We start from the raw sequence: 21055 nt of genomic DNA on the forward strand, positions 1-21055 counted from the left end.
AATGTTTAAAGATTAATATAAATCTTTCTTCACTAAAATGTGTGGTGTTGTAATACTGGATTACTAAAATGGACACTTGCAGCAAATGACTTCTCTAAAGATATGTGGGGTTTTGAAATATTTGGTGACTCTCCAAATCTCAAATATGTGCTGTGAGGATCTGAGCATGGCCTGTAAGTCTTATGCAGGCAAAACTCCCATTGACTTCAGTGGGGCCTTTCCCATCTTGGGGCTTGTCTACACTAAAGCTTTTTACCTCAAGTTAATTAATTGCTGATTAACTATAGGTATTTAGCACATTTGTAAAGACTAGGCTGAACAGTTTCCAAATGTTTGTTCTAGGATATGATCCATGTGTGTATTTTGTACTTTGATTGGAAGCTTAGATTCTGCAGATGGTGAAGCTCTTGTCTGGGAAAAACTTCCTATTCCCCCTAGGTGAATGGATTTTTTTTTTTTTCCACACTACCTTGTCATCATCTGTGCAACTTGATCAGTATTTTAATTACCAGTACATAATGAAGATGTATCTTCTATCTGGCTATGTAACAAAAATAATGATAAAAACATAACAGTAATCAGTGTGTACATTACAAACAAATCACCATGCAAAACTGATACTTAGGATGAGGGTTTCTGATTACTAGTGTTTAACACTTTCTGAAATTCACTGTTGATTTTAGATGGACTCACTGACAAGCTATATATTACAGTTTTATCAGTTAAAAACATTAAAAATATTCAGAGCATTTTTCCTCCAAATTTCCCCCCCTGTAATCACTTTCAGTCCAGTGAATGGTCTCTCTTGACACACAAAAAAGCTATATGATGCAAAAATGCAATCTCTAGCTGTATTCTTAAGTCAGAGCAACACCATGCTTTGAGTGTCTTCTGACAGGGGATGGATCACTGGACAATTGCCTGTTCTGTTCATTACCTCTGGGTACTGACAGGATACTGAGAGAGGCGGACCATTGGTCTGACCCAGTATAGCCATTCTTATGTTCTTGCCCGTGAATATGGGGACATAATCGAACAGAAAAGCTAAAAACCAAATTAAATTCCAAACAGTTCTTTTCAGTGCTTTTAGTTATTAAAAAATGAGCAGTGAAATATTGCTTCAAGTTAGTTTTATCACTTTTACTGGTTTCAACCTAAAACTTAAAATGCTTTTTATAACATTCATGGGACTATAGTACATAAAGGTAATCTTCATTCATTCTGCATTTTATTTAGAGGATCTGTTGACATCAATGGAGAAAAGACGCAGAACCCTGGTTGAGCACAAGTTTGTGACCAAAGTTGTATTACACTGATTGGAAGATTATTTTCCCCTTTCAGTGTATCGTCACAGCTGTTGGGGAAATACAAGTTATGATTCAATAAGCACTATTATAAGAAGTCAAAGGACATTTTAGCAAAAGATACAGAGGCCTGATTCTGATTTTACACCCATCTTTCACTAGCATAGTTCTGGTAACCAAAGTTATTCCTGATTTGTACCAATATGAGATAAGAATCAGACCTACAACACTTAGGACATGATCCAAAGCCCACTGAAAACAGTGGGAGGTCTTTAAATTGTTTGCATGGGTTTTGGAGTAAACCATTAGGGTTATGTCGGAACTTCAGGGAACTTGCATGATTGACACCCATATGGGAGACCTGGGTCAGCCTAACTTGGGTGTGGACAGCCAAAGTGCAAAGCCATACTTTGAGTGCATCCATATTTGTGAAAGACGCTAGGAATTCTGGGGGCACATACCATCATTCCTAGCGCTGCAATAAACTGTGCCAATCTATGAATTCTTTTGCAGTGTGTCATGGGACACCTTGTCTGTCCTTTCTGGGCCCCTGTGTGGACGTGCTCTTAGCCCACCAGGTCAGGAAAGGAAACTCTTTCTGGATCTGCACAGTCTAAATTCTTGGTTTCAGCCTCTGTTCCAGCCAGTGGCAAGGCCTGGATCCACCTCAGAAGGATGACCTGTTCCAGCAGTTGGCATTAGTGTAATTCTTATTTCAGAAACATTAGGTCAATGCAGGTCATGACACGCAGTGATGGGCATTTTGGCATTGGTTTGTTGTTCTGAGAAGGCAGTGACATACCTTGCTAAGAAGATTCTGCAGGATGCATGCAGACATGGAGAAGTGGAGACAGCTGATGCAGGTTTAATAGCTGTGGGATCCCCCTACACTGATCAGAAACTCTGGAGTAGGACCACAAGCAAAGAGTGGTGGGACTACATCATACAGATGTGGGAGAAACCAGCAGTGGCTTCAAAACATCTATGTGAGGAAGGCCACATTCCTGAAGCAGCTGGTGGTGCTTGCCCCTTCACTTCTTAATTGAAGACAGGACTTCAGAGAAGCTGCAAAGAAAACAGAAGATCTTTCAGTCCATTTAATAAAGTATTTACCATTCCTGTCAGAAGGCAGGTGAAATAATGACTATGGAACAAAGAAACTTAGGGTCAGATTGTGGTAGGTCCTGACCTGAACAGGTGCTAGGCATGATACCATACCGGAGTGCAGATGCTGCTCCGCCCCACACCCCAGTGCTTCCATAGCTACTTGAAAGGGTGAGGGAGGACAATGGGGAGACCACAACCCTGCTACCCTGTATACTGGTCAGCTGGGGTATGGTGAAAGTGTTAACAGGCAATGTTGAGGGAACACAACCCATTGCAAGGGTGGCAAGACAATTGCTGCAACATGTGCTTCCTAGGAGACCCCAGGGGGAATTCTGGCTGACTCAGAAAAACTGAGCTCGTTAAGACAGAATTTTGCATTCATCTGCATTGAATAAAACATAAGAAGTTGTCCAAACTTGGCTCATACTGCTGTTTGCAATGGGGTTTCATACAAGTGAAATGTCGGGAACAGCACTGTCTTAGGTGAGCCGTAATCGTATGAGGAATGTACTTGTGAAATCTAGATGCAGGCCTGAGATCTGGGTTAGTACCTTTGCTTTATCCTCTGTGAACTCCCATTTTCAATAAGTAGAGGTCATGTAAAATGACTAGCAGCCCACGTCCACACCCAGCAGACTGAAGCATTTCCTAATTCGGTTATATTCAATCTTTATAATGTGCCAGTAATAGATGTGACACTGCAGTGTAATCTCCACTGACATTATTCACTTCCCAGGAATGTACAGCTGAAGCTGCTCTGCCGGCTCTGACTGAAAACAATGGGTGTGGAGCTGACAAATAAAGTAGCTGTTTTACATTCCCTGAGCTATTCTGCTTCTATTGTTTAAGTGATGTCTGCTGAACAGGTACTCGCATTAGAAAACCAAGCACAATTTTGTCGATGTGGCAGCTATTTCTGAAGCTTATTAAAGCTTGTTAGTGCTTTTCCCATGCAATTAAAAACTGGACTTGCCTGTTGTAATATTGCCTGGCAGTTATGAATGGTTTCAACTCCCATTTTATACTGAAAAAATGAGCTCCTACTATATAATTGCAGGCTACCCCCAAGAATATTTTTTAGTATCATCAGACTCTACATCAAAGATGACAAAGAGCCTGATCCTTCAAGATGCTGAGTGATCTCAATTCCCACTGTAGTCAAATAGAGTGAAGGGTACTTGACAGCTTCCAGGATTAGCCCCTAATGTTTAAAGCTGATGGCAATTTTTGTATGGAGCAAGACAAGTTAGAATGTTCCAGTTAGAATTTTGGCTTTCTTCTTGTTTATAATCTTAACAGTTTTCATCAACATTGCAATATTTATTCTATGTCTTGCCCATACACTCCATGTACATTTCTTAACAATTGCCATATCCTTTACCCACGAATTAACATCTTATTTTTCAAAAAGAAAAGGAGTACTTGTGGCACCTTAGAGACTAACCAATTTATTAGAGCATAAGCACTGGAAATGGCCCACCTGATGATCACTTTAGATAAGCTATTACCAGCAGGACAGTGGGGTGGGAGGAGGTATTGGTTCATATTCTCTGTGTATATATAAAGTCTGCAGCAGTTTCCACGATATGCATCTGATGAAGTGAGCTGTAGCTCACGAAAGCTTATGCTCTAATAAATTGGTTAGTCTCTAAGGTGCCACAAGTACTCCTTTTCTTTTTGCGAATACAGACTAACACGGCAGTTACTCTGAAACCCATCTTATTTTTCTCCTTCAAAGCCTACCAGACAATAACCATTAATTGTCTTTATTAAAAACAAAAGCTTATTGAGTTGAATTTGTTCATTTAATATATACAGTGACCTTGATTCCTTCCCCAGCTGGCACGAGCGTATTCAGTTTGCATCCCTCTTCCAAGAGCTCTGCAGAGAGAGGCAGTTTGAGCTTGCTGTTGGGGATCCAAAGGCTGCCTGTGGATGTGTGTGAATTAGCACGTACCATGGCCAGCTTAACCGTGCTCCCGCCCTCGTCAAGACCATCCACTTTTGGGGCAGTGCTAGCTATTAAAGTGACCCTCTGAACGTCCACTTGCTGACATTGGGGCCTTAGATATAATAGCAAAAGTCAGAATAAAAGGGCAAAATCTTGCACAGCACTTGCATATCAATATGTTATGATTCAGACGACATAAATAAGGTGAACATGGCTAAAAACAAAATAATCCCCCTTTCAAACAAGGGGTGAATTAGTCTTTCTCTCTCTCCCACATCTGTAGTATTAACATTGAAGAGGAGGATCACGTTCAAGCTAAATAAGAGACTCTGGACATCAGAAGTAACCGTATCAGATTCTTAAAAATGGGTTCCAATTATTATAAAAAGACTTTCAATTCTGTTCTCTAGATATTCTGTTAAATATCCCACTGGGATATTTATGGTCAAAGCTAACCACATTTCTTTGGACTTTTGTCTTTTAATTATTTCAGCGATCTAAAGAATTTAGATGAAAAGCAAAAGTATTTTTGCTTTTAAAAAAAATCAGTAGAAAAGATCTACTGCTCAGCCTGCTAGTAATTTTATTTATAGAAATTCCCAAAGTGGCAGTTACTGAAATAATCTGTGGCCAACAGGCTAAAGAAAACTTCAAAAAATTCAAAAAAGTCTCCTTCCAAGAACCATATAATCACTTCCATGAAATTGTGTTATGTAACCCCTGGGCATTGTATTGACGTGGTATGAACAAATGAGAGAAGGTGAATTACTGGAGATCTACGTATCTTCAGTAATCCACTCGGATTATAAAAAGGTGGGAGCAGAAATAATCACACATTCCAGAATGTAACCTTTTGAGTGCACTGTGAAATGGTATTAAATGGCTTTTGAAAAATATTGTAGGCTTGGAGTCAAACTTCTTATTTATGACCAAAGCTTTTCGTGAAAAGCATTTACATTACTGTGTAAACTCTGAACTTCTTGAGTTTGTGCGCTGTACTGCTGTAGTGTAGACAGTTGCTACAGTGACAGAAGGTTTTTTTTCATCACTGTAGTTAATCCATCCCCTCAAGAGGCCGTAACTAGGTTGATGGAAGAACTCTTCCATTAACCTAGCATTGTCTATACCAGGATTTAGATTGGTTTAACTACATCTCTTGTGATGTGCATTTTTCATACCCCGAGCGACGTAGATAGGTCAACCCAAGTTTTTTAGGTGTAGATAGGTGTAAAGGGGTATACTTTAATGACCATAAAGCCCTTGTACATGCCTTGTCAATTTCAAACTGACAATTTCAAAACACAAAGAAATCCCTTTACAAATTACATTTAAGTTCTGTGCTTACTAAATGCCTGCTCCTGCTCCGAGTGAAATAAATGCTAAAGTGCCATTGACTTCAATGGGGCATATATAAATCCATTATAATTGCCATATGACATACTAGAAGTGGGATTTAAGTACTGAGCTGAACTGGGACTAGTATGCCTAATGTCAATTAGGAACTTTAACTAAGATCAACCTTTCAACTCCAGCACAAGTTCCTACCTATGAAAGTTTTAAATTACAGAGAGAGAGCCTAAATCCTTGGTGGGAATGGGACCGGCATTTCCACTCCTACTTTACAATCCATTTACAAGTAGCTGTGTGTTATTATACAGTCAGGTTTCAGAGGAACAGCCGTGTTCCTTTTCTTTTTATTATACAGTGTTAATGTTGAGATTTTAATTACACAAGAATTGGGGAAACTAGGAATTCAGGTTCCCATAGCAACCTTGATTCTTCCTCTGATATGTATACCCTACAGTAGGGGGAAAATGCATTTTCTATTCAACTACTCCTCCAGTAAGACTATACAAACAAGTTGAATTGTGTGTTATGTTTAAACTGCCTTTTTATAAGATTATATACATTTTGAGCAGGACTTTTTTGCACTATTAATTCTTTATTTCTTTACAATATGATCTAAGCAGTATTATTGCTTATCTATCTCTATAGTTGTGCCTGGCACATTACAGGATAGATAAAGGATTCCCCATCATGAAGCGCTAACAATCAGGAGGATACTGGAATGAATTGGGGGAAAGGGAAAGATGACGGTAAGGATAAGCATATAAGGAAAGTAGGATGAATAGGATTCCTACCAGAAACGGGCTTGAAGAAGGAGAGGGTTACTTCATGGACAAGTGGTGAGAGAATGATCCAAACTTAGGGGACAATATGAAAGACTGTGTAGCTGAGGGTAGGAGAAGAGAAAGGGAGCAGTAAGAGGAGAGGACTTGGACAAATGTGGCATATCAGAGGAGCAAAAGAACACTAAGTCAAGATATAGGTGAGAGTGAGCTTGTGCAGATCATTGAAAGAGAGAATCTTGAATCTAATGATCCAAGAGACAAGAAGCCAGTGAAGGCATTCAAAGGGGCTGGGATGTGTGCCGTGACTGAAACAGATTTTTGCAGGAGCCCTTGTTAAATGTTGGCAGTCAAAGGCACCTGTGTCTACTTGACTATCAAGTCCTCAAAAATGGTTGGTTGGACTTTCTTCAAACTACCGCTGACACAAACTTCACCTGTGAATTAACAAGTAGCATGACAAACTTGAATCCCAAAGATACATTTAAGTGGCTTATAACAGGGTCTTTAGAACGAAAGCACAGTCTCAACAGTAGTCAGCTTAAAGACCGATAATGCATAAATGCATTCTGGCAAACAAAAAACTATCGCAAAGGCAGAGGTGAACATTTTCAGAAGTAAGAAAGGGACTCGCAGAAGTAAGCATTTAATAAAAGATTCTTTTTTCCCCTTAGGTTTCTTGGTGAATTTCCACCCCATCACAAACTGGCAACTCCTGTATCCCATAACAGTTGGGCTAAGAAGCTTATATATATATTCTAAGAAGAGCTAAGAAGAATGTATATATTTTTTGTAAGTAGCATTACTTGGGGCCTGAAAGTATCTGTTTTCTGCACAGGAGATACTTGTGTTTTTCAGACAGTGGGTCCCATTCTTCCCAAACTGTTCTCTGGGTGTGAATGGAGATGATGTAACAAAGACGGCTTAAAGCCAACTTTGCACGGCCCCCTGTTTAAGTTGAGAGCAGCCTAGATGCTGCTCTCAATTTATGTAGACTGTTGCAGCAACTAAGAATCCCTGAAGTACCTCATGCTCTGGTTATGCCACTATTACTAAGGGCTGCCAGGGCACAGAGCCATTCCAATTCTCCAGCAGCAGTGGGACTACGCTCTAGTTCCAGCTGCTGCCGGTGCTTTCATTGTCGCTGGGAGGCCCCACCACACAGAGAGCAGCAAGGGAAATAACTTCCTGCACAAAACTCCAAACTGTCCGCAGTCCAACTAAGCAAGGAAATTCACCTCCTGGGTGTGAAACCAAACATGGAGCGTATTTGTCTAAACATTGGAAAAAAAATAATTATACACAAATGAAAACAGTAAGTGGAATGGAAAGCCCTTGAACTCACCAATAGCATTTCCTATCATGAATGCTATTATACACAAACTTTTATAACAAAATAACTCAACTTATTATAAAACAAACATGAAAGCCTCCAGCCTCCCATGTATTCATCTCTGGAGAAGCACTTGGTAACAAATAATGGAGTTGTATTCTGCCCTTGCTCTCTTTGGGCTGGAGTCAAAGAGTATGGGCTGATTCCAGTAACGTCAATGCAGCACTTGATGCCATTCAAGGCATCTTACAGATTCATCCCAATTTAAACCAGAGGGAGTTCGGAGCAAATCATCACTACAGCGGGCCATTAAGACGGTGATAACTCAGATACCAGAATAATTCACAGTAACACAAGTATGACAAGTGACAAGAATGTATTTAAAAAGAAAAGTCTGGAAATTCAGTTATATACTGAAGACTAGTGTTTACCTCTTCCATCAAATGAGAATCAATCACTGCAGTTTTCCTTTAACAAGTGAAACATGTTTTTCCCCCCTCCAGTACTTGCTGAAGGGATTTTTATAAAGTTTACCAAAAAAATTCACTTCAGCACTGAGTGTATGAGACCTCATTTGAAAGGTGGTAGGGTTTTTTGAGGGAATTACGAAAATTGCAGGATCAGGGTCTTAACTCTATGCATAATGTGTGGTTGGATGGCTGTGCCCACCCAGAGCCCTCATGGGGCCTGTGTGAGGGTGCAGTAGTCCACCTGCATGTTGGATGCTCCAAAATTAGGGCTGCACAGTGAAAAAGCTTTCTCAGTCCTGTGACACTGTATTTATATAAACTGTAAAATGAATTACTCCCAATTGCCCTGAAGTAAAGTGCTTAACAGCCACTGACCATAGAGGGGAGAAGTATACATACTGGGTATGCATCTAGCATTTATACTTATAAAAATATCATGCATAATGAAAACTGTGTAAATATTTATAAAAATACCTTTGTGTAAGGTCTGTAACATATTTAATATTTTCAATCAATTCACATGCAGTGCTTGCGTGTCTGTGCCAAATGTAACATTTGGAAAAATGAACCTTTAGTAAAACTGTCAGAAGAGTTGTGTTAAGTTCAGGTAGCTGCCAACAATAACTTCTGGGAGCATATCATTGGAAGAAGCTAAACAATGCTGGGGTCTCTATCAGAATTAACTGTGGCACTTGTAAAAATATTATCATTTTAGTATTTATGGACTTCCTATCCCATAACCTGCGGGACTCCCAACAACTATTTTCTTAGTTAACATTCTGCTTAAAGCATTTTTGCTTTCATCAAATAGATGGAGTTTCCTTTTAAATCTGGTGTTCAAAATGATCTTGGTTGTGAGAACTCCTAACAAACACAGAAGTGTCTCTCTAAAGCATGTTTATACCTTTGGGCATAGCAAAAGCCTGAGCTCCGTTGCCAATTCTTGCTATGTTTGGGGTTTTTTTCTCTTAAAATGCCAGCTCCTGGACTGATGGCACTCCATGCAAAATCTCACCACTCCTTTAAGACAAAATGGTCTCCCCAGCCCTCCTGGTTGCAGAGAAAATCTTGCAATCCTGAACTGTAAAGAAGCAAAAATCAGGAAGCAAATGAAAAGAACCCCAAATGTGGTTTCAAACTCATTTTCCGCAGCCAATCTTGATTTTTTTTGGGGGGGAGAGCTCTCCTGACTGACTGATTTTGAATGCCTGGCATTAGTTCAGATGCAGCTCTAACTAGGGAGCAGTTAGCAATGCCTCCATAATGCTGCGCAAACTAGCCATCATGAGATATATTTAAAATCAAGTGTGTCTTGAGTGTATTCCAGCCAGCCCTGGGCTGTGCCAGGTTTTCAGTTCAGCTGCAGTTTGCCTCACACCAGGGAGCTGCCTAGCGCCCAGTCCAACCCTCTGCAAGCACGTGGGCTTAGCCCTGAGCGGTGCCGGTGTGAGCAGACACCCAGGCTCCAGAGGGAAGCGTTGGCCACACGCAGGACCTGCTGCAGCCATCAGGCTTGCAACAGCCTGTGGATGCTGCTGCTGCTTTCTCGCCTGCAGCCTCTGGGGACGAGCAAGGCGCAGAGTAAGGCGTTTCCCATCCAATGCACCAGCCCGGAGAAGGGGGAGGGCGCGCAGGGGAGGGAGCTGCCGGGTGACAGGCGGTCACAGGTGCTGCTGTTGCCTCTGAGTCACGGGAGAGGCGTCTCTGCGCCCCAACCAGCTGCTGCTCCCCCTCCCCCTCCTCAAGGCTGCTGCGGCTGCCAGCCCAGGCAGAGCCAACTCCTCACAGGCGGCCTTGCTTGCGGGAGGAGCAGCCACCGAGCCGCGCAGCCGCTGGGAAGGAGCTGACGCCCTGGGAAGCCGGTAAGTTGCTGCGCACAAAGATCTGCGTCCCCAGCCCCTGCATGAGCCGCCTGGCCCGGCAGGCAGGTGGTTTGCAGGCAGCGGGCGTTTTCTTTCCCTTGCATGATGTGGAGACTTCGTATTTTGGGCTGCAAGCGGCGGCAGGGCGGGTTTGTAAATACCAACCCCCAGGGAGCAGCGCTCCCAAGGCGCGAGCGGGGCACAGTTCTGCTCTCAGAGCTGCTCGGGGCATCGCCCCTCGGGTAACCGGCTTCCCCTGGGCATGTCCAGTGAGCCCGGATCCGCCCCATGCAGCAGGACTCCAGTGTTCTGCTGGGGGTGCGCAGGGCGAGCCAGCTCTGCCCTCAGGGCTGCCCGGTGCATTGCGACTAGTGATCCTCTTCTCCTTCCTCCCTGCAAAACAGACACAATTCTGCTCCTTCCCAGAGCCACCCAGTCCGTTAGGGCTCAGCTTTCCCGCTTGCCCTCTCCCTGTGAAACAGGTCCAGTTCTGCTCCAACAGGCGGCCACCTGGCACATATCTGCTCCCATATTCTGCAGCATGTGCGTGAAACGGGCACAGTTCTGCTCTCCCCGTGCATCTTGGCTGATACTTTGCTCTCCACAGGGAACAACTGGCAAAATTCTGCCCTGGGATCTATCTACCCAGCGCAGCGTGGCTCTTCTATTCTGCCCTTCTGTGTGCACAGAGTGGGCAAAATTCTGGGCGTGGAGCTGCCATAAGCATCACAGGTTTTGGGTTTTTTTTGCTCTGCTCTCTCAGGAGCCGATTACAGGAGTCAAGATGCAGTGTGTTTTGCCATAACACTTGGCAACTTAGAACAATTGCACTGAAACAGCTTGGCTACTGTCTGAGTTAATTTTTAAAAAAAGCTGTCAATTTCAGTGACTTCAAAAATTAGCATTCAGACAGACAAATGTAATCGATGCAATTACTGAAGGTGATACCTGGTTTCATTTCCTACTTTCAGAGTCACATATTTGAATAAAAATAGAGTGGTGTTGGTTTTTTTTGTTTCTTTTTGGCAGGATGTCATTTTTGCAGTGCAGTTCTGGATTGGGTCAGTTTAAAAATAAATATCTACTTGAATGCTGCATTTCTGAATAGCTACGTAGCTGTGACTTGAATGCATCAGAGTACTCAGCTGAAAAGAGAGCATATGGTACAGTGTAATATGGATTGTCTGACAGATTGTAAGTCAGGAACTCACCAAAGAGGTTTATTAGGATGCTATCTAAAAGTAAAGCTGAGGTAAGATTTTGAAAAAAATTATTTCACATGAAAATAAAGTCCCAAATGCAGGAAGCAATTAGTGGAAGAGTTCATCACTGTAGATTGTAGTTGTGATTTAAAGGTATTTAGAATCTTAATATTTATAAAATATTGTTTCATTTAACTAAAATGAGCTTGAGCTTTTACTTTTCTTTGAAAGCATTTGGGAAATTGCTCCACTGTCACCAATCATTTCAGTGGGTCATTCATTATTCCTTGCTAAATGTGGATTAGAGAGGTATACAGGGGACAGTATGTTTGAATAAACAATTAAAAGCATGAATTTAAAAACAATTGAAAACCTTAAATGGATGATTCCTAAAACTCATCTTCATTTGAAATTTTATAAGAATGATCTCATTAAGATGATTGTGCTTCACTTAGGATTTTTTGAAACATGGTACCAATAGGGGAATTGTGGTTCTCAGTGGATCTCCAAGAGCAGGATTTTGTGCATTCTTCACAGGAAAAGAAAGCACAATATTGGAATCCAAAATGTCACCTGGGTGACTGCAGAAATATAAACGTGTATATAGTTAAATGATTACTATGTTGCAAGGATTTTATTTTTAAATGGTGTTATGAAGGACCTAGGTTTTTTTACTGTGTTCATATTTAGATTTATGTTCTCACAGCAGCATGTTACAAGTAGCATTTATAGCACTGGTATTTTGAAAAGTGACTAAAGTAGATCTATACTGCCAAAATATTCTTTGATTTGAGCATTTGTTTCTACATTGGAATATGCTGGAATAAATTGGTTTTTAAAAAAAAAAAAACAAACAAAACACTGTTTGTCTCTCTTCAGAAAAATAGTAAAGAGTCAGATTTTCCCTGGCCCTAGTATGGGTGAGCAGTGTAGAGAGAGGAGGCTTCACAGGGTCCATCCTCTGCACAGATCAAGGAAAATTACAGTCCTCACTCTCACGAGCTCAGCGAGAGTTCACTTGTGCACTGTCAAGAGTACACATCACCCCCAAGAATGAGGGGACACATAGCTGTGGCTCCCCCTCTCACCCCCCCATTACAGCCTTCAAAGCAGGCCAAATGCGCCAGGAGGACAGGGGTCTGGAGTTTGCAGCCTGGGGGGAGAAGAGGGGAGAATTATCTTTTTTTAAAGTGCAGTCTCAACCCAAGCTTTCCCTGGGGCATTGTGGCTCTGCACTAGCCCTTCAAGTGATGTGGCTACGTACTGCAATCTAGCACCAAAGAACTGTTTTAAAACTCTTCCAAACCACTTGTATCAGCTCTGATGTGACCAAGTAAAGCCATCGGTTTGGCAAACAAAACTGTTCTTAGGTTTTTTTTTTTTCCTGTAAACCAGAGCAACATACTTAATAATCTGTTTCAAATAAAATGTCTTCCTTATGGGTGAAATCCTGGTCCCCGAGCCCAAGTCTTGAGTAGGAGTTTTGTACAGGGAAGAGTTTTTTCTCTTCATGTCTCGTTACCAAGTTCAGAGCACCTTCCTGGCTCGCTCTAGTTCTCCTCCTTTTATTTCTCCTTTTCGATGAGGTGGTATTCCAAAGGATCAAGAGAATTCATAAACTCGCTGTCCATGCATCTACCACGCTCCCGTTCTGCCATGAGTAGAACTCCTGCTGCACGGGGACTGCAGAGTCCACTCTGTGGCCTCTTCGTATCCTGACTCCACTGCACAGCAGAAGCACAGTGTTTGTGCTACTGCAGGATTTGATCTAATTGCACAGCTAGTGATGCAAACGTAAAGTAGTGGAAAAAAATGCAGCAAGAATTACATTACCCTCGAAACAGCCATTGCCCTTCTTTGGGGGTTCCCAGATTATCCTGAATGGAGTCACTCTGCCTCCTTTAGAGTGGCCTTACAAGGGCACATCTTCACTGCAGAGTTAACTCTGGGTATTGTCAGCTTGGTTAGCATAGCCCAGGTGTGAGCAGTCACGCTGCAAAGCCCGCTGCAAAATTACTGCATCCTCACTGGTGCGCCACTCAAGTGTGTCGCTAGGACTTATGGGGCATGTGCTGCAGTAAATGGTGCCACTCTGATTCTTTCCCAGTGGATTGTGAAAGAACTTGTCTGTCCTTCTGGGCACAGGGGGGCAGGGACATGAACAAGAGAACTGTCAGCCCTCAAGTGACTTTTTTCCTGCATCCTCACTGAAAAGTGGATGAGTTACCAGCCCAAGTGAAAGCAGCCCCTGAGGTGTAACCCACTCTTCCAGCTAAGCCAGAATTTAAGCACTGCAAAACTCAGGTGAAAGGGTTTTTTGTGTGGATGGGAGAGAGATTAGAGGCAACACTAAAATAAGAGCCCGAGTTTGCTCTGCAACGAAGACCTCACGAGGGAGGACACAATAACACAAATGTGCCCTTGCTGTGGGAACGCTCACACCAGGCTAGTCTAACCCATTTGCCAACTCTATAGTGAAGACATACCCTAAAATGTGAATCCATTTCAGTATGCTTTTCAATGGACCTACTCCTTTATTTAATGTTGTATTTTTGGATGCCCTACTTGAGGTAATCATTACTTCCAAAACCTTGCATTGAATTTAAAATAGTATTAAGCTCATCACACTATTAATCCAACATGGGACTCTTACAGGAATCGGGTATAACAGAAGCAATCTTGGAGTAGGCAAACAGTGATATTTTTGTGGTTTTGGAAGTAACTCAGTGAGTTTTGCAAAACAATACAGATTGAGTTAGTATACAAAAATGACAGGGAGCTAGAGAGCTAGCCAGGGTGATAAGAGGAACTTTATGCTGCCATGGGATAAATCCCCAGGTATTGCAAGCTAAGCATTCGTTTTCACACTAATACTATTTGAGTCCACAAATTATTAATTACATTTATAGGCAGCCTTTGCCTTTGGTGTCAGTGAGCTGGAAAGGTTTTTCTTCTTAAAAGTCTAGGAAATGATATACAAAAACCTATATTTGCTAGGACTGCACATTCTAGCACCCAAAAGCCCAAGAATGCAAAAGTTATAGTTGAAATACTCAACTTAAATTTTACCTTCTTGCATGTACACAGTGATCATTTTATTGAAGGTATATGCTACATCTTTGCCTACGGTTGTAGAAGAAGCTGCTATAATATATTGGTCAGAAAACTTACGCAGTCTCATACATATAAAGATAGCATGACTGTGCATGCAATGGGATAGAGTTAAGGGGGTGTGTTCAACCTTAACTTTTACATTAGATGCAATGTAGATGCTTAACTATATGCTCTTAATGTTGCATTAATGTTGTATGCTTGCATTTAATTGGGAAGAAGTTCAGAAATTCTGTTTCACTACCTTGATCACTATCAGAGGAGGTAGTAAAGGCATTCTCTTTGCAGAACAAGTTTAGATAAGACATTAGATGAAGTGATGGAGGCAGTTATCTTGCTGAGGGTCAGACTGGGTGATACAAGTGATCTTTTCTGTGATTCTATGCCATTGCAAATAGTGACTGACCTTCTGTAGAGATAAAATTGCTGATTACAAGCTGAAGTCATCCAGACTGAGTTTCTCATCCAAGCTTCACAGAAGCTGTCCAGATGTACTTTTATGGCAGTAAAAATATTTTAAAGGTAACATGCAAAGCATTTTTTTAAAACTGGGTTTGTTCACTCATTTTGTGTGGTTTTTTTTTTTTTTATGGTGCATAAAGAAGGGCTAAAAAGCAGTAGGAGTTTTTTTATGTTTTTATCTTAGAAATATGTGAAATATCAAGTCTGATCTTCATTGAGATCCAAGAGAAATCTTCCAGGAAAACAGAGCATGTGTATTATGAGCTCTTGCATCTTAATGGCAGAACTGAGGCATTGAATCTTTAATCACAACATTCTTTCTCCGAAATGTTAATTGGACATTGGTGTGAAATCTTAACTATAAGAAACGATTTAAAACAATCTGACTAAAGAATGTTAATATTGTTCCATGTGAATTGTTTGATGGCTTTTAAAAAATCTGGGAAGTTAATTACAAAAATTAGATTAAAAGAATGTTAAGGTTGCAAAAGTTAGGAAGTGCCAGAATTAAGGATGGTTGTTACCTTAATTTGATTCCCTTGTGCATAGTTAATATAAAACCATCAGTCATAACATAATCTCATACTATTTTTCAGCACAGGACTTCACCTCATTCAGTGCACAATGAATGAGGCCAGAAGTCTCAAGAAGAGAGAAGATATTTTCTTATTTTAAGGTACTGGGCCAGGAGAGCTGAGTTCTATTGCTAAGCTGCCACAGACTTCCTATATAGTGTTGAGTACCACTATCATAATGTGTATGCACAATGGGGCCGAATTAAGGTTGCATAGGAAACTTTAATCCTGGCATTTCCTAACTTCTCATTCCTTGACTTTGCAATCTTAACATTCTAATTTTGGATTTTTTCATATGTAATTTTAATTATGAAGAATTTTGAACATCATAAGACTTTACTCCTGCTTCTTGCACTATCCAGCAAGGGGATCAAAGGAGTTTCCCTGCCACTATCACCAGCTGAGAACTCTTCTAAGCCAGTTGTAAAACCAACTCTGTAGAGAGCAGTACTCACTTTTCTCCTGATCCACCTGGGAAGTCAATCAAAGACACCTGTGAGGATAGGAGGAGTACTGCTTTAGATCTGTAATGACCCAGGGGGAGGTGCTAGAGCAGACTTTAGGTTTAAGCTCTTCAGTGAAGCACAGGCCAATGGTGGACCAAATAGCCATTATTCTTGTAAAGTTCCTTGTTCAGTGCTGAAAGGAAGTGACTCTGACTCACATGAGAGGGCCTACTACAAGAGGGGCTGTAAGAGACAGTTGATTATTTCTTTAGTACTTGGGAGGTGCTGAGGGCATAGACCTATTTTAATTTTAGTTTGGTTATTGGTTTTTGTTTGTTTGTCCCCCTCCCCCATGTGTATTCATGCCTTTTTTTAAAAACTTAATAAGAACAGCTATACTGGGTCAGATCAGTGGTCAGTCTAGCTCAGTATCCTGTCTTCCGACAATTGCCAATGCCAGGTGCTTCAGAGGGAATGAACAGAACAGGGAAGTTATCAAGTGATCCATCCCCTATCATCCACTCTCAACTTCTGGCAGTCAGAGGTTTAGGGACACCCAGAGCATGGGGTTGTATCCCTGACCATCTTGGCTAATAGCCACTGATGGACCTATCCTCCATGAACTTATCTAGTTCTTTTTTTCTAACTTTTTTTTTTTTTTTGGCCTTCACAGTATCCCCTGGAAACAAGTTCCACAGGTTGACTGTGTGTTGTGTGAAGAAGTACTTCCTTATGTTTGTGTTAAAATTGCTGCCTGTTGATTTCATTGCATGACCTCTGGTTCTTGTGTTATGTGAAGGGGGAAATAACGTTTTCTCCACACCGTTCATGATTTTACAGACGTCTACCATATCTCCCTTAGTCATTTATTTTCTAAGCTAAACAGTACCAGTCTTTTTAATCTCTCCTCGTATGGAAGCTGTTCCATACGCCTAATAATTTTTATTGCCCTTGTTTATACTTGTTCCAATTCTACTATATCTGTTTTTGAGATGGGGTGAGCAGAACTGCCTGCGGTATTCAAGGTGTGGGCGTACCATGGATTCATATAGTGACATGATATTTTCTGTCTTCTCTGTCTCTTTCCTAATGGTTCCTGACGTGTTCATTTTTTTTGACTGCTGCTGTGCATTGGGCAGATGCTTTCAAAGAACTATCCATGATGACCACAAGATCGCTTTCTTGAGTGGTAACAGCTAATTTAGGCCCCATCATTTTTTATGTGTAGTTGCAGTTATGTTTTCCAGTGTGCATTACTTTGCATTTATCAACATTGTATTTCACTGCCATTTTCTTGCCCGGTCACCCAGTTTGGTGAGCTCCCTGTGTAACTCTTTGCAGTCAGCTTTGGAGTTAACTATCTTGAGTAATTTTGTTTAATATTTCCCTAAGTAGGATATGTTGATGCATCCTTGAATTGTGTGGTAGCACTATTAGATTTTTCTCATGAAGAAAGAGATTTTAAATGAAGTAAAAAATAGATGCCTTTTTAAAGATCCTTGACTATGAAAGAATATTGTACAGCTCACACATCTAGCTATTTGGATCTTACAAAGACTTTTGAATGTCATTCTTGATTCTGATCCTTGGTAAATCTGACCTTTCTAACTTTATTCAACAAAACATTAAGAAAACATACTGTGCTCAAAAAACAACTATTCTTCTCTCCATCCAAGGGTGTTGGAATGTGGGGGAGGGTGCACGGGGGCCATGGCCTTCCCACTTTTTACTGGCTGTAAGGGCGAACGACGGGGAGTGGAAGCAGAGAGGAGCAAGTGGGGGTGGGGCCTTGGAGGAACAAGCAGCGCAGGGGTGGGGCCTCGGGGTAAGGGGTGGTGTGAGGTTGGGGGCTCAGAGAGAGAGAGCAGTGTTGGGGGCAGTGCAACGCAGTGGGACGGAGCCACGATTCAGTGTCCTGTGCACCCCCGCTTTTAGGGCACTTCCACAGCTCCAGTCTCCATCTGTATGTGTATCTCTCAGTATTGTGTATATGGGCCCACTACAAGAGTAGAATCAACCCGTTTTATATTAACATCTCTTTAAATGCTTTTCATACATCTTTAATAGAAACTCTCTAAATGTACCATTAACTCAATTTAACTGTTGTAGCTAAATATGGTTTGATTTAGTTTTCTAAAATGACTTTAATTCTATTTATTCTCTGGGGTAGACAAACGAAACCTGGAACACGGGCAAAGATTAGACAGATATGTCACTTTTTTTTTTTACTGTACGCTTCAAGGTGCACATTCCAAATATGCCAACATTCAGTTTTCAATTTGGCACACCAGTAATTTAAGTAACAGTAGCATGCTCAGACTACCTATTGACACTGCTTCTAATGATTCATTGACAGTGGTAAGTAGTGTTTGGTATCCGTTTACCATCTTTGTTTTCAGGTACAGTTGATATACTCTCTTTTGGGGATTACAGTGTTGAATTTTTCTATAAAATGTCTCCCGACCATAAGACTCTATTCCTGTCTTGTGTAACAACTATAAATTATTGACATCTCCCTTTTCAGTTTCAGACTATATCTGTACCAGTATAAATCTTCTTAATTTTACAAAAACTGTATGATGGCATGATGAACCAACCATGATAATATTCTTCTAAATGTGAATACAAATCTGGCTGAGTTTGTTGAGAGAATTAAGGTATTGGGTAATGTAGTCACAAGGAATTTAAAAACAAAAAGCCTAAGAAAACAAAAGCCGCATATGTCAGAGTAATACTGAAGGAAGGGGGAAATGCCACAGGATCTGCCCTTAGTTTTTAAATACAGCAGTGCCTAGTCATGGAAGTTGGGGGGAGGATGGGGGAGAAAGCTGTCTCTCCAGCCTTGGTTATACTTAACTTTTCTTCACAAAGATATCTCAGCTCCTGTGTGCATGCCCCACAAATCAGAGGGAAGGGCTCCTGGTGCAATTTTTATATGTACAGATATGTTCAACTATGTTAAGTTCCTTTTGACAGCCCCTACCTTTTATCTCATTCTTCTTTCTAGCTCTTTTGGCCTTTAGATTGTTTGTTTGCTCTTGGCCCTGAGACAATGAGAGAATTGTATGGCCAGAATGCAAGTGACATTGAGAGGATAATGTGATTGTTTGTCCTACATGTGAGGCACTTGTATCTTCCAGCTTGCAAAGGATTGATGCAAAAGTTTACTACCCTTGATCAGTTTAACTTGGCTGCCTGTTTGCTCATGACTTTTTGGAATAGGACCCTGGAAGAATAACCACAATTCAAGAGGGTGTGATACATTGTGACCAAAGACACTTCCTGCAATTTGGCAACATCTTTCAGTGATGTATGTGTAGATCAGCTTCCTGCAGCTCCCATTGGCCGGGAACAGTGAACTGTGGCCACTGGGAGCTGCGAGCGGCCATACCTGCGGACACTCAGGTAAACATAGCGGCCCTCCAGGGGCTTACCCTGAACAAGCCGCGAACCAAGTTTGGGAATCCCTGGTGTAGATATAACATGCACACGTGGGTGCTTCAATACTAGTAGGGTGCATAAGGAATGGAATGGAAAACAGTGCTCAGAATATTATAATGATGTTATATAAATCAGTGGCACTCCCTCGCCTGGAGTGCAGTGTTTAATTCTAGTCATCCCATCTAAAAAAGATATAGCAAATATTGGTTTCCTTTTTAAAGGCATACAAAATGAATGATATAGAGAGGCTAGATAGGGTGAATAGAAAAGCCCGTTGTCAAAGACATGATACCGGACTAGACAGCACTGGTTTTATGGCAATACTATGTTCCTATATGCACCTTTCCCAGTTGGCAGGATTTGATACACTTTAACTGACATACAGTACATGAGCAATATGCATTTGAGGGGCAATGCTTTAAAATAAAGTACAGAAGACCCTAGACCTGTCCCTGGAATCTCCTAAGCTATCTCCGTTCACTTGTGCCTAGGGTCCACAGCCACATCAACAAAAGCACAGATTTAATGGTAGAGTTGAGTGGTCAATTACAAAACAAAATTCACTTTAATTTCATTCTAAAAAGTTGCAACATTCTTCATTAAACAATTATTTGACAGTTATTACTCAACCAACAGTATCAAAACAGTATCAAAATTACTGACCAACAGTATCAAAATTACTAATGGATATAAAAGGATCTGCGTAGGAGATGAAAATCGACAAACAGGATAAACCAGTGCAAAATAGTAGTTTTATTGCAAACAGCCATCTTTTGTCTAATGTTAAGTAATTAAAAAGTAAAAATTTATTTTTATTGACTTCTGCATATCATCTTACCTTGAAACGACTCTAGAGCTCTACGTTGGCAGAAGACTATACACATTTCCTAATGTTAATGTTGGCGTTGAATAGCAGCTGGAATGCCAGGATACTACTTTTGTGACTTTGAAGGAGACTTTGAAGGAAATTGTGGAGTGGCATGTACTAAAACTGTAACAATATTTTCGTAATTTTAAATACTTTTTAGTGATGCCTTTGCCTAGCAGAAAGTATATCCATTAAAATTTAAATCTTTGAATTGTGTTTGAAAAATTCACTGAAAATATGACAGGTTTCAGAGTAGCAGCCGTGTTAGTCTGTATCTGTAAAAAGAAAAGGAGTACTTGTGCACCTTAGAGACTAACCAATTTATTTGAGCATAAGCTTTCGTGAGCTACAGGATGAAGTGAGCTGTAGCTCACGAAAGCTTATGCTCAAATAAATTGGTTAGCCTCTAAGGTGCCACAGGTACTCCTTTTCTTTTTACTGAAAATATGAAAAGAGAATCTGTATGCAGCTGAACAACGTCCAAGGAAAGAAATACATTTTAGGCCCCAGTTCTCAGATTAAGCAAGGATTTAACTCCTGTTTAAATTAATGGGTGTTTTGTATACATAATTAGAATTGGGCCCTAAAATACCATATTCTCTCTCTTCCTCTGACCCACCCACACTTCACATTTGCAGGGAAAGACTGCAATACTCTACAATTATCGTTGCAACTTTATCCTGTAGTCCTGCAAAAGAGAGATTCTAGCTGTTGTTACAATGTCAGTATTAACATCAAGTAAGTGTGGGGGGAGGGGAGACTACACACAAACTACGTTCAAAGAATGTTAAATT

The 21055-nt window shown here is 40.9% G+C and overlaps 1 protein-coding gene across 3 annotated transcripts in view; it reads left to right on the forward strand.

Annotated features, from left to right (window-relative positions):
* Positions 1 to 9770: 9770 nt before the first annotated feature.
* Positions 9771 to 21055, forward strand: part of CDC42EP3 (CDC42 effector protein 3) — a 40418-nt gene continuing 29133 nt past the window's right edge. For 2 of the 3 annotated variants that reach the window (XM_073338405.2, XM_073338407.2), the window contains exon 1: positions 9771 to 10156. The gene's annotated coding sequence lies outside the window, so the exon portion shown is untranslated. Of the gene's footprint in view, positions 10157 to 11217; positions 11409 to 21055 lie in introns of those variants that run through there. The other variant, XM_073338406.2, reaches the window with a different exon arrangement.

Source organism: Lepidochelys kempii, chromosome 3, assembly GCF_965140285.1.
Source record: "Lepidochelys kempii isolate rLepKem1 chromosome 3, rLepKem1.hap1, whole genome shotgun sequence".
In the NCBI taxonomy this organism is placed as follows: Eukaryota; Metazoa; Chordata; order Testudines; family Cheloniidae; genus Lepidochelys; species Lepidochelys kempii.